At 36.2% G+C, this 9,956-nt stretch overlaps 1 pseudogene; it reads right to left on the reverse strand.

Annotated features, from left to right (window-relative positions):
* On the reverse strand, nucleotides 1-474 carry LOC131506104 (small ubiquitin-related modifier 2-like; annotated as a pseudogene).
* Between the last annotated feature and the right edge of the window lie 9,482 nt (nucleotides 475-9,956).

The raw sequence follows: 9,956 nt of genomic DNA on the forward strand, positions 1-9,956 counted from the left end.
ATGTGGTGGAACCAAATTGTGGTTTTCTAATTGAGAATGTCTTCTTGATCTGGAGCAACAGAGTTCTGGAGTCAAGTAGCACGTTCCGTTTTTAGTAGACATCTCCTGTCGGCTGCTGGAACACATCAGTTGTATTTTCAACCTCCATTTCCAACTGTGCAGGTACGTCTGTTTCATTGATTGTCTGCCCATCAAATCAGAATCTGTTCTGCCTCATGGACAAACCCTGTCGTTCACAACAGGCTTTGATTAGTTTACTAAGTGGTGTATGCCTCTTAATCTTAAACTGCACCACAGAACCAATCCTGCCCCACCACCTTCAAATTAATATGATCTTTGTTTTCAGTCTTGACTTCTTCCTTGGGCTTTTCATCCACCATGGCGACCGCCGGAGTCTCCTCAGCTGCCGCTTCACAAAAGAGGTACCAGGTCTGCACCGAACGAGCACACAAGCAGCACCAGGAGTGGCAGAAGAGGAAGCACAATATTATTGTTTTTTTGATTTATTTATTTAGAGAGAGCTGGGGCGCAGCAGACAGAGAGGGAGAGAGAGAACCTCAAGCCCTCTCCATGCTGTCAGCACAGAACCCAGTGTAGGGCTCAATCTCACGAATCTCACAGGGCCCAGTGTAGGGCTCAGTGTAGATCATGACCTGAGCCAAAATCAACAATCGGCTGCTTAACCAAATGAGCCACCCAGACGCCCCTACAATATTATTGACTATATTCCCTGTGTTGTACTTTTCATCTCCATGACTTACTCGCTTTGTACCTGGAAGTTTGTACCTCTTAATACCCTTCTCGTATTTCGCCCATTCTCCCACCCCATTTTGGCAACTACCAGTTTGTTCTCTGTATTTATGAGTCTGTTTATGTTTTTGGGTTTTTTGTTTTTATTTGTTTTAATTTTTAGATTCCACATGTAAGTGAAATCATATCATATCTGTCTTTCTCTCTCTGACTTATTTCACTTAGCATAATGCCCTCTTGTCTACCCACTATGTCACAAATGATAAGATTTCATTCCTTTTTATGGCGGAGTATATATTTCGTTGTATATGTATACCATATCTTCTTTATACATTTACCAGCGGATACCTAGGTTACTTCCATATCTTGACTATTGCAAATCATGCTGAAATAAACATAAGAGTCTATATACCTTTTTGAATTAGGGTTTTCATTTTCTTCAGGTAGATATCCAGCAATGGAATTACTGAATCATATGGTACTTCTATTTTTAATTTTTTGAGGACCCTCCATGCTCTTTTCCATAGTGGCTACACAAATTTACATTCGCACCAATACTACTTTGAGTGTTCCTTTTTCTTTTTATCCTCACCAACACTTGTAACCTCTTGTCTTTTTCATACTAGTTATACTGACTGGTGTCAGGTGATATCTCATTGTGGTTTTGATTTGCATTTCCCTTGTGATAAGTGATGTTGAACATCTTTTCATGCGTCTGTTGGACATCTGTGTATTTTCTTTGCATAAATGTCTGTTCAGGTTCTCTTTACATTTTTTTTTAAAGTGAGCTTCATGCTCACTGTGGAGCCCAACGTGGGGCTTGAACTCATGACCCTGAGATTAACACCTGAGCTGAGATCAAGAGTCGGACACTTAACCAACTGAGCCACCCAGGTGCCCTATCTCTTCCCACTTGTAAATCAGATTGTTTCCTTGGTGTTGTATAAATTCTTTATATACTTTGGTTATTAACCCTTTATCTGATATATCATTTTCAAATGTCTTCTCCCATTTACAGTTTATTTTTTTGTTTCATTTTTTTTCCAGTTAAAGAAATGTAAATTTTTCATCCTAAAACAAAGTCTAGATATAATTGGAATGTGAGTTTCACTGGCTTACTTACTGAACTGGTAATATTTTGTGGAATTTATTATGAAATTGAATACAATAGAAGTATGTTTTAAATAATTGTATAAATAAGTCTTTTATTCATTTTTTGATGAGTGGGTGAGAATTGTGTCTGACGAATAATGGCAATGATTCATCACTTAACTACAATTGGGTAGGAAGCTTTCTTCACAGATATTTTCTATGGAAAATCTGCATTTTCACAAAAGGTAAATGGTTCCATTGAAGGCCTTGTGACTATGAGATAATGCCAACTATTAGAAAAAAAATAAAAAGGAGTTTAAATTAAACTATAGGAGCTACCCCTAGAACACTATGATAGGTGTTATCATTTATTATGTATCTCATAAATCAGATATTTTGCATATGTTATAAAACTTGCTGTTGATCATTTTAGAAAAGGTTTGTTCCTATGAAAATTGAAAAGGAGTGTCAGGTTAGAGTATTATCTGAAGGAGGAAGATGGACAGTTTGGGCCTCATTCCACTTCCCTGAGCATGACCTTCAGCATGATATTGATTTCTGACTCCATTACCTGCCATACTGGAGCCATGGCTGACTTCTCATTCACCTATCTGGTTCTGTTTTCTGAGTAATAGAAAAATATAATAACACCAGCAACTAAGTTCAAAGATACTTTACTCTCTTATAACATTAGTTCCAATATGAAAAATATGCCAGGACCTATTCTGTTTTATTTTAAGCATTCAAAATGAGATATAGACATAAACTTATGAAATAATTTTTATATCCTTATAAAACATAAAATATGACTATCACTCAGACATTAATTACAATTGGAATATATTTTCTTCTTCTTCACAGGGCTAAATCTAGGATTGAGTGATGATTTGATGTAGAAATATCAGAAGTCTTGACTTTATAAGGGGATAGTGACTTTGAAAGACCCATGCCCTTGAGGACCACATCCAGACCATTTCTTACACAGAAGAAATGGTCACCCAAAGGTACTGACAACTTTTTAAAGTTGATCTCATTCATGTCAGAAAAGGATTAACAGAAAAGGATAATCATTTTTTAGAAAATAGATTCGACTTTTTAAAGTTTGTCTTTTGGCAGCATTAGTCCTGCTAATTAGCTTCCATACTTATTGCACCTTTCTTGCCTTCCTCTTGTTTTATTTGTTTATTGTTCATTTTGTTTATTTCTCGTGAGAACACGAGAAAGGGAGCTAACATTTATTAAGCACCCATTCTGTCAGGTATTGTGCTTTGCCCTTCACATGATATTCTTATTTGGTTTTCAAAACAGGCCTACTCATATTATTATCAACTTCATTTTACAGATGAGATCTAGGGAGGTTGTCTTAAATCACATACCAACTTTGTGGTAGAGAAAAGATTTGGATTTGTGTCTGTCTGTCTCCACAGCCAGGCAGAGAAGATATCTTGTAATAATATCTTTACTGTATTTCCTACAAAAAGTAAAAGTTTTGCTAAAGCATATTTGGAGAAACCAGCTTGTATTTAAGTAGACCTCAAGGGATTGTGATTGACAGACTAGATCAGACTGTTTATGTAGAAAATTTTTATTTGGGATTTAAATGAAATATATGAAGGTTCTTTTAAGTTTCAACTAATCAATGATACAGAAGTTACTTTCTTACTATTTAATTCTATTAATACTGATGATTAAATTTAGAGAATTTTTATAAACTTGGCTACTTATTTCCTTTGTTCCATGGAAAAATAGGTATAGTTCTTACTGTGGTTCAGAATAAATACCTGTTTTTTCCAGATTACATAGACATCTCTTGACGTCTCTCAAATGTATTCAATTGAGTTGAAATAAATTCTACTTTGGGGCACCTTGGTGGTTCAGTTGGTTAAGCATCCAACTCTTGATTTTGGGGGTGAGGCCCATGTCAGGCTCTGTGCTGACAGCGTGAAGCCTGCTTGGGATTCTTGGTCTCCCTCTCTCTCTCCCCCTCACCCATTCATTAATGTGCTCTCTCTCTCTCTCTCAAAAAAAAATAAACATTTTTTTAAAAAAGAAGTAAAATTCTACTTCAATTGACTCAATAGATTTTTACATTGTGATTTAATAGCTATAATATACATTTTATTTAAACATCCTGATTTGCAACAATCCTGTTTAAGAATTATTTGTTTTGCAGTAAATGTTAACTTTGTTCTTTTATTTTTATGTTTATCTTTTTACATTTATTTATTTTTGAGAGACAGAGAAACAGAGACAGAGCGTGAGCAGGGGAGGGGCAGAGAGAGACACACACACAGAATCAGAAGCAGGCTCCAGGCTCTGAACTCTCAGCACAGAGCCCGACGCAGGGCTCAAACCCATGAACCGTGAGATCATGACCTGGGCTGAAGTCGGACGCTTAACTGACTGAGCCACCCAGGAGCTCCAACTTTGTTCTTTTAGAAACACTTGCATCGTGGGGGCACCTTTGTGAGATCAAACCCTGTGTTGGGCTCTACACTGATAGCATGAAGCCTACTTGGGACTTTCTCTCCCTCTTCTCTCTCTGCCCTTGCCCCGTGCTTGCTCTATATCTCAAAATAAATAAATAAAAAAAAGAACATATAAAAAAAATCTAAGAAACACTTGCATCACAATGGTAAATTATTATTAGAGTTTTGTGTTCAAATATTAATTGTATTTCTAAGTACTACCAGTATAAAATCAAGAAAATGATAAATCAGAACTCATTTCCCTGAAAGCTGAAATTATACAAGATTATGCTGGAGATATTTTGTCAGAACTACCTTTTCTAAGCAAGTTTTGTAGAAAAACTGCCTTGTTTGTGATATTTATCTTATATATCACTGGGTATAATGAGCTGGATTTATTGTATATATTGTACATGCATGATTAAAATTCACATTGGAAGGTAAGTTTTAATCACAATTTTGGTGAATTTTACTTTATACAAAATTGATTATTATGATTTAGAAAACATTAAAAATTTCTCTAAACAACTTTCCTTCATCCCTCACATATAGAGATATTTCTTTTACCTTTATTCTCAATAATGGGTATGAGAAGTTAAGGGTATAATTAAAGGGAGTGAGTGGCTGAGGCATGCTGGTAGCCAAGATATAGAATTTAAAAGCTAGATGTGAAATGAATCATCAATGTGCATCTTGAAATCATCAGGAACAATGAGAGAAAAAAATAAGAGAAAGACATTAAGTTAGGTTTATATCTTTAGTGAAAGAAAGGGAGTAGTGAGGAGGATAATTCAGTAAGGAAGAGTTGTTGGAGTCGACACTGGAGTAAGGCTGTATGAGAGATATTTATGCTAAAATGTATCCACTCTTTATCTGAAATTCAAATGTGTCCTACATTTTTATATGCCAAACGTATTGGGAATTATCAGAGACATATATTTCAATGAAATGGAAAGGGAAATAGCAGTCCTAAAACAGAAAGGAGGAGAAAGGAGTGGATTAAATTGCCTCTGGGCCCAATAGTAAGGGAGGAAATGAAGAAAAACTAGCCAGACTTGAAGAAGAAGCAAAGGAAGCAAGCAGTTCCCCAGGGAAGAGTCAGGTTTAAGAAAAAATTAATGTTTATTTATTTTGGGGAGAGTGAGAGAGAGAGACACAGAGAGTGAGCAGGGAAGAGGCAGAGAGAGAGGGAGACACAGAATCTGAAGCAGGCTCCAGGCTCTGAGCTGTCAGCACAGAGCCCAACACGGGGCTCAAACCCATGAACCATGAGACCATGACCTGAGCCAAAGTTGATGCTTAACGAAGTGAGCCACACAGGTGCCCCAAGAGTCAGATTTTAGTCAAGAAAAGTTGGGCAAAGGGAATATTCAAAGAATAATTTATGCATAGAAGGAATTACTGATGGCAGTCTCCAAAGTCTAGAAGATACGGTGAAAGGTTTAGTGAGTTATAGAAGTAGAGTCATAGGAACATTGGAGTCTGGTAATAATGGATGGTAACCTTGTAAGTGTAAATGTTGGGTGAAGAATGAGATGAACAGAGAAGTCCGTCCTCATGGAACTAGTTTTAAAGGTGGCTTAGGTAGTCCAAATATTAACCATTATTCTAGGGAATGGGTCTTTCAAGCAGTTAATGGTGATGAGACAAGGAAGGCTGAAATGTGCATGGTGCAGAGACAGTGTGGACATTAGTGGTCTCACAAGGAGATTGGTGCATTTGGAAGCAAACTCAATCCTATCAGTTGCATATATATGGCAGATATGACAAAATTAATCACTGTGAAAATAACACATTATTTTGCAAATATTACATCTTTTCTTTTTAAAAATGAAAGCATATTCCTACATGACACCATGCAACAAAATAAGTTTTAAGTTGATAGAAATCTAAGTGTGAAAGACAATAGTTCATTTGTGGAAGAAAATATAGGAAAATATTTTTATGACCTCAGGGTAGAGGTATTCACAGCATTCAAATGCTATATAAAATTTTCATCATTAAGAAAAATGTGATACATTTGACATTATTAATATTAAATACTTTAATACAAAAATTAGGAGATATTAAAATTGTATATAGTAGCATGAGATTACTCTAAAGGACTTAGTGCAAAGAATTCCTAAAATTCATAAGAAAATGATGAATGAGACAGAAGAAAAAGGGCAAAAGAATAGAAACAGTTAATTAATAGAAGAGCAAGTGTGGTAATAGCCAGTAAAACTGTGAAAAGATGTTTAGCTTCATTGTTAATCAAGGAAATTAAATTTAATTAAGATTACAATTACATTTGGCTGTTATTCAACATCCTTCATTTTGGTAAAAGTTCTGACTTAGTGATGCCAAGGATGTGTGGCAATGGAATCAATGTAGGGAAGCAATAGAAACATTGTTTAAACATTGACCTGGGAATAGAAATTGGTAAAACCTAGTGTAGCTAAAGATGTGCATTCTCTACAACCTGCAGTTTAACTAGAGAAACTCTTGTATATTTAAATAAGGAAAAGTTGCACTAATAATCATTGCAGCATTCTTTGTTGAAGTAAACTAGATATCCAGCAGGAGGGTAATGAGAAGAAAATTGTGGGAAATTAATACAGTGAAACACTGCACAGTAAAGATAAATAACTGCACACAAATATCAAATGTATGAATCTCAAAATCATATGGTTAATGCCACACGGAAATTTAGAGAATAATGTACCTGTTATGATGCCATTTATGTGCAGTCTATTTAGCAGCGATATATAAATCTGCACGGACATGATAAATACAAGATGGCAATTCCTTTTTAGAAGAGAGAAGAAAGGGTTTCTCAGAGGTAACTAGGAGGCTTAAAATATATCTGCAATATTTATTTCTTTAAAACAAAGAAGATCTGAAGTAAACCTAGAAAACTATTAACATTTGACAAAGCCAGTGGTCATCCCATGGGTCACCTAGTATCATGGTTTTAAATATCTTTTTTTTTTTTTTTTTTTGCTATCACATCAGCAAGTCTTGAATTCGTATCTTCAGATTTTTTGCTGTAAATTCCCCAAATTGTTGACTCAAGCCTTTTGAACTCCTGATCCTTTTAATTTTTTTAAAGTTTATTTATTTGTTTTTAGAGAGAGCAAGAGAGCGTGAGCTTGGGAGGGGCAGAGAGAGAAAATTCAAAGCAGGCTCTGCACTGCCAGCACTGAACCGGCACGGGGCTCGAACACATGAACTGCTCACTCATGACCGGAGTCAAAATCTCCCCAGGCGCCCCTTGAACTCCTGGTTTTAATCGGATATCTCATAGACATCCCAAACTCAATGTGTAAATGCCAAACTCGTGAACTTCTTGTGGGAACCTGGTCATCCCTCAGTGTTTTCTATCTTCATCTTCTCTTTTCTTCCAGTTTCTCAGGACAGAATTCTTGGAATCATCCTTGAGTCCTTTTTATATTTCGCATACCACACCCAGTCTTTCAGCCAACCTCATTTCTCCTCCCCCAAAATTCGCACAGAGTATTTCCTTTTCTTGCTTTTGCCTACCCTTCATATCCTGTACAATCTACCATCATTTCTTGATTATTGCAGTAGCCCCTAATTGGCCTTTTACTTCTGCCTTGGTCTCCTTCACTAAGCTCTCAACACAGCAGCCAGAGTAATGCCATAGAAGGAAAATCAGATTATTTCTCTCCTTTGCTCAAAGCCTTCCAAGGAGTTTCAAGTCAGTCAGAACAAAAGGACCACTGGGATCTTTTGCTCTATGCTCCAACCTACTCTCCTTTACTTCTTAGGCCTCATTTCCTACTAATCTCTCCCAAGGTCTCTGGCTCTGTCCATGTTGGCCTCCTTTCTGTTTTGTCCCCACCTCCACCCCCACTCCCAAGCTTCTTAGGATATAATTGACATATAACTTTGTACAAGTTTTAGGTGTAAAACCTGATGATGGGATGCACGTATACATTGCAAAAGGATCACTGTAATAAGTTAGTTAACACATCTATCACCTCGTAATTACCTTTTGTGGTGAGAGTCTTTAAGACCCACTCTTCTAACTACTTTCGAGTATACAATACAGTATTGTTAACTGTAGTTACCAAGACGTATGTTAGATCCCCAGAACATATTCATCTTAAATCTAGAAGTTTGTACACTTTGACCAACATCTTTCCACTTTTTCCATCCCGTAGCCCCCCCCAGCAACCACCATTCTGCTCTGTTTCTATGAGCTTGTTTTTTGTTTTTTGTTTTTGTCTTTGTCCGGCTTATTTCACTGATCATATTAGTCTCAAGGTCTAACCATGTTGTCACAAATGGCAGGATTTCCTTCTTTTTTATGACTGAGTAATATTCTACTGTATGTATGCGCTGCATTTTCTTTTTCCTTCATCTGTTGATGGACACTTAAGTTTTTTCCATGTCTTGGCCGTTGCATTTCTTGAAAACAACAGTTGCTCTCCCACCTCTCAACCTTTCTACTTGCTGTTATATTTGTCTGAAATGTTCTGACTCAAACAACCTTTAACCCATTGCTCAAATACTTTCTTAGCAAGGCTTTTCCTGACCATCTTGCTTAGAATGATACCATCTGTGCTTCCCAGAACTCACTATCCTATCTCCCTGCTTTATTTTTTTTCCTTCACGCTTTATCATCTGGAATAGAATATATTTTGTCTTTATATTTCTTTGTCTTCTGTAAGTTTTTGTTAGTAAATAAACTTCACAGAGACATTAAAAATTTTTTTTAATCTGTTTTGTTCACTGACGTATTCTGAGCCTGGAAGAGTACGTGGCACATAGCAGGCATTCAATAAATAGCTTGGAATGAGTGAATAGTAGGTTCACAGGTATCATTTTTCTCTAATCTCTTCTCTGTGCTTGAAATATTTTACAAACACACATACACAGACTCCCACCAATAAGTAAGCTAAAATAATCAAGAAGGGTCTCTCAGTGTCAGAAATATGATATTTTATGGGTGGGGCTATATACTCTTCAACATTATTTGGTACCTACTTCAGTCCCACAAACAAATAAATTCTTAATACATGCTTTTTATTACCACAGAGACAATTCGACAGATATTCCAGCCACTTCTTATTTCTTCAAGAGGTGCATTAAGTTTTTTAAAAACATGTTTTGCTTTTTAATAATTATAAATTATTCATAATTATAAAATTAAGGATAGAGACCCATTAAATAAGTACATAGGTTAGACTAAAAAATTACATGTGTGTTATACTGTATGCTTTTTGTTTTTTTTCCCTCAGTGATGACCCAGCTAATTTTATTCTCTTTTTCTTTTAAAGTTTTTATTTATTTATTCCTGATGGGGGGGGAGGGGCAGATAGAGAAGGAGAGAGAATCACAAGCAGGCTCTATGCTCACTGTGGAGCCCAATGCAGGCCTGATCTCATGATCGTGAGATCATGACCTGAACCTGTATCAAGAGCCAGGTGCTTACCTGACTAAGGCACCCAGGTGCCTCTATCTTTTTTTAAGAAGGAAGAATTTGGTTAACTTGCACACTGGAATTCCTCTAGACGTCTCAGTGATGATTTTGAAAGGACTAAGCACAACAGTGGTGGTAAATATAAATAATTTCTAGTAAACATTTTCACCATTCTTATTTATTATAGAATTATATGTATAAGAAAAGAATGATTCATC

The sequence above is a fragment of the Neofelis nebulosa genome, chromosome 3, assembly GCF_028018385.1.
Source record: "Neofelis nebulosa isolate mNeoNeb1 chromosome 3, mNeoNeb1.pri, whole genome shotgun sequence".
Classification (NCBI taxonomy): Eukaryota; Metazoa; Chordata; class Mammalia; order Carnivora; family Felidae; genus Neofelis; species Neofelis nebulosa.